Here is a 5,000-nt window from a genome sequence, read left to right on the forward strand (position 1 = left end):
CCACCTGCGCCCCACTCCAACCGCCCAACTCGCAACTCCAGCGGATGAACGGCGGACTTTTCCCGCAGTCGCAATGTGCAATCCACCCCTATAACATGCGTTTCATGAAGAGGTACGTCCAATATGCGACATTCCCGCTGTCCCTATACATGAGCTGCGAGCTGTACCAGTTACGAGCTAGAGACGCGATCGCGTTGCTCTCTGTACGAATGCCGATGCTGAGCGGTCAGCTAGGAGGCGCTCCATCCATGTCGGTACCGGTGAGCGTTGCACTCGCAGTCGCAAAAACGTACGGCAAGTATATTACTCGGAAGAGTCAATGACAGTCCACGCCCCCCTGCGTGGGAAGAGTCTTTCTAGGCCATGACCCACCGGAAGGGCGCAGCGTCCCCCACCCCAGACATGTGACGTCACACCATCGGTATTGACGACTAGACTGATTCCTTATAATCATTTGCCATACACCGGTGGAAGCTGCCGAGACGAGTAACTACATAGCGGGCTCGCCGTGTCACTAATGTACAGAGATACAACAGTTTCGACTGGAACCGGATTAAACGTATACACGGCGCTGATTAGTAATAGATAGAGCCATCAGAATACAGATAATGTATACAACTGTCCGTATACATGCTGAAAGACTCTGCTCACAATCACAACCACACGTCAGCCACACACCCTTATCACGCACTACTCTCTGCCTGTAACACGCACACAGACAATATGTAAGCACCAGCATGGAACAACACCCAGTGCATCCTCTCCGCCACATTAGACAATCCACACTGTCATAACCAGACTGGGAGGTCCACTCAGAAAACAGAATATCCCACCCACCCGACAACCACCATTGCTCAGCCAAGCCACCAACACCCACACATGTCCTACACAGGGGTGCACCCAACATCACAATACTGCCTCCACTCACAGCACACAAACAATGGCAGGAATGAAAGACACAGGTCTGCCACAACCATGGAATCAGAGCGCCGCCTGTCATGAGCCAAAGGTGCATCCTGACGTGGCAAATCAGATGATGCCGCAGGCATCCACTTACTATAGTCACAATCAACAAACCGGCCGCCCCGCCCCCCATTAAACCTTTCCTTACAACAATGTGTACCTTAACCTAACCTATATCGTACCGTAACCTAACCTATATCGTACCGTAACCTAACCTACGTCGTACCGTAACCTAACCTACGTCGTACCGTAACCTAACCTACGTCGTACCGTAACCTAACCTACGTCGTACCGTAACCTAACCTACGTCGTACCGTAACCTAACCTACGTCGTACCGTAACCTAACCTACGTCGTACCTTAACCTAACCTACGTCGTACCTTAACCTAACCTACGTCGTACCTTAACCTAACCTACGTCGTACCTTAACCTAACCTACGTCGTACCTTAACCTAACCTACGTCGTACCTTAACCTAACCTACGTCGTACCTTAACCTAACCTACGTCGTACCTTAACCTAACCTACGTCGTACCTTAACCTAACCTACGTCGTACCTTAACCTAACCTACGTCGTACCTTAACCTAACCTACGTCGTACCTTAACCTAACCTACGTCGTACCTTAACCTAACCTACGTCGTACCTTAACCTAACCTACGTCGTACCTTAACCTAACCTACGTCGTACCTTAACCTAACCTACGTCGTACCTTAACCTAACCTACGTCGTACCTTAACCTAACCTACGTCGTACCTTAACCTAACCTACGTCGTACCTTAACCTAACCTACGTCGTACCTTAACCTAACCTACGTCGTACCTTAACCTAACCTACGTCGTACCTTAACCTAACCTACGTCGTACCTTAACCTAACCTGTATTGCGCCTTAACCTAACCTGTATTGCGCCTTAACCTAACCTGTATTGCGCCTTAACCTAACCTGTATTGCGCCTTAACCTAACCTGTATTGCGCCTTAACCTAACCTGTATTGCGCCTTAACCTAACCTGTATTGCGCCTTAACCTAACCTGTATTGCGCCTTAACCTAACCTGTATTGCGCCTTAACCTAACCTGTATTGCGCCTTAACCTAACCTGTATTGCGCCTTAACCTAACCTGTATTGCGCCTTAACCTAACCTGTATTGCGCCTTAACCTAACCTGTATTGCGCCTTAACCTAACCTGTATTGCGCCTTAACGTAACCTGTATTGCGCCTTAACGTAACCTATATTGCGCCTTAACGTAACCTATATTGCGCCTTAACCTAACCTATATTGCGCCTTAACGTAACCTATATTGCGCCTTAACGTAACCTATATTGCGCCTTAACGTAACCTATATTGCGCCTTAACGTAACCTATATTGCGCCTTAACGTAACCTATATTGCGCCTTAACGTAACCTATATTGCGCCTTAACGTAACCTATATTGCGCCTTAACGTAACCTATATTGCGCCTTAACGTAACCTATATTGCGCCTTAACGTAACCTATATTGCGCCTTAACGTAACCTATATTGCGCCTTAACGTAACCTATATTGCGCCTTAACGTAACCTATATTGCGCCTTAACGTAACCTATATTGCGCCTTAACGTAACCTATATTGCGCCTTAACGTAACCTATATTGCGCCTTAACGTAACCTATATTGCGCCTTAACGTAACCTATATTGCGCCTTAACGTAACCCACATTGTGCTGTAACCCAACACACGTTGGGCCTTAACCCAACACACGTTGGGCCTTAACCCAACACACGTTGTTCCTTAACCCAACACACGTTGGGCCTTAACCCAACACACGTTGGGCCTTAACCCAACACACGTTGGGCCTTAACCCAACACACGTTGGGCCTTAACCCAACACACGTTGGGCCTTAACCCAACACACGTTGGGCCTTAACCCAACACACGTTGGGCCTTAACCCAACACACGTTGGGCCTTAACCTGCTCTGTAATTGTCATACGACGCGTTAAATTAGTGTAGTGTTGCCCAACTGCAACCCCCGCAATATAGTTTGCTACTCGCACTGCCCGGTCCCCAGTGTATCGCTTCATGTTAAACACCTTGCAGCTATACACTGTAATGTGGATGGCAGCAGGACGTACATGCTCAATGCCCTTTGCAGTTGTTCATTGGCATTTGCAGTTGTTCATTGGCATTCGCATGGCGAAGCACTTAGCCTACGCTGTGGTACGGCCTGTGTCAACTGTCCGCTGATGTTGTACGTCCAAATCACACACTGTACTGCACATTGGTCCTCATGTACTGAATGATACATCGTGGTACATGTGACCGTACAACGACTGCGCCAACAACGGCGAACCATGCGGTCCAAATGTTGTGCACTCAGCTACGTGTCGTCTCCCTATAAGAGCTGGATTGCAGTGTGGTATGCCCTGGATGGCGATCAGCATGAGCCGTCTGTTGATGTAGTGGCGCGTGTTGTCAGACGTAGTCGTCTCTTCTCACACACCGTGATAGCATGGTGCACTGCGTTCCACATCTGCGACATGCGACAGAGGCCGGTTGACAGTCGTTCGCGCAATGGACATCGCATACGTACGGGGGCCACCTTCCACGTGTTCGCGAAGCGTGCACATGTTGTTGCGTGTATGTGGGCAGACAGTGTGTCGTGACACCTGACACAGGCATGCAACAATCGTTGAATTTGCAAATGGCGATGGACGCCTACGTTTGCTGGTGACGTTACGCAAATGAACAACTGGTAAACCGTTGTGGTGCGGTTGTTCTCGCTAGAGGTGAATCAGTGATGGCGACGATCGGTTGAGCTACCAACCGGTTGTTCCAGCGATACCCACCATGCCCACGAACGTGAATGGCATCTGGGTGTGAAGCGATACGCGGCGGTGGCTGGGTGGGACCGTCCCCGGCCGGTGAGGGGGGGCCTCCCGGCGTGCTGGCCGCGCGGTGCGTGGGCGCACGCGCTACAGCCGGCTGGTGGGGGCGGCCAGTGGCAGGCGCGCCGGCCGACGGAGGCGGCAGGCGGCGCAGCTGCGCGCCGGCGCACCCTGCACGCGGCGCCGTGCGGCCAAAGTAGGTCCTCGCGGGCCCGGTGCGAAGCGCGGTGGACATCTGCAGTGTGCTGGTCCGATTGAGGACTGTGTGCGCTGAGGATGCGCCGCCGCCTGGCGCTCGGCGCCGCGACGCCGTCTGCTGCTCGGTCGCCTCTGCGGTTCTCGCAGGTGGTTTGTATCGCAGCTGTGCGGACGTGTTGGCGCGTGCGCTGTGCTGGGAGAGTTCGCTTCGGCACCCAAGTGGGGCTTTTGTCCTTCTGTGGCGCTGGCGTTGGAGCTGCCGGTCACCGTAGGTGGCGCGTGTTGTCTCCCGCCGGCAATGCCACGACAGCACGCTCCCGGGCCTCTGTCGGCAGCGGCAAGCTCAGTTGGGAGCACGGGTGGTCGCACCTAAAGCGTCTACTCGCCAAACTCCGGGCGATTGCGCCTCTCTCGAACCCGACCAAGTACTTAGGACGGCGCTGCGCGCCGCCGGGACCTGAGAGGGTTTCGAGGTGTATGGTGCAGGGGAGCTCAGCCTCCTCCTGTTTGCAGAATAATTGAGCGGACGCTTGCGTGTTCGCGCGGGCCCCCGGGACACACTCCCGGGCGGCCGGCTGCTCAGCTCTAGTTGACGCAGCTCCCTGGTTGATCCTGCCAGTAGTCATATGCTTGTCTCAAAGATTAAGCCATGCATGTCTCAGTACAAGCCGCATTAAGGTGAAACCGCGAATGGCTCATTAAATCAGTTATGGTTCCTTAGATCGTACCCACGTTACTTGGATAACTGTGGTAATTCTAGAGCTAATACATGCAAACAGAGTCCCGACCAGAGATGGAAGGGACGCTTTTATTAGATCAAAACCAATCGGTCGGCTCGTCCGGTCCGTTTGCCTTGGTGACTCTGAATAACTTTGGGCTGATCGCACGGTCCTCGTACCGGCGACGCATCTTTCAAATGTCTGCCTTATCAACTGTCGATGGTAGGTTCTGCGCCTACCATGGTTGTAACGGGTAA

General features: G+C 52.4%; 1 non-coding gene across 1 annotated transcript in view; it reads left to right on the top strand.

Annotated features, from left to right (window-relative positions):
- Positions 1–4,623: 4,623 nt before the first annotated feature.
- The window catches only part of LOC126434766 (small subunit ribosomal RNA), a 1,910-nt gene continuing 1,533 nt past the window's right edge, over positions 4,624–5,000 (top strand). Inside the window, exon 1 of the ribosomal RNA XR_007579473.1 lies at positions 4,624–5,000. This exon is cut by the window's right edge and continues 1,533 nt beyond it. This is a non-coding gene — a ribosomal RNA (small subunit ribosomal RNA).

Source organism: Schistocerca serialis, unplaced genomic scaffold, assembly GCF_023864345.2.
Source record: "Schistocerca serialis cubense isolate TAMUIC-IGC-003099 unplaced genomic scaffold, iqSchSeri2.2 HiC_scaffold_1195, whole genome shotgun sequence".
In the NCBI taxonomy this organism is placed as follows: Eukaryota; Metazoa; Arthropoda; class Insecta; order Orthoptera; family Acrididae; genus Schistocerca; species Schistocerca serialis.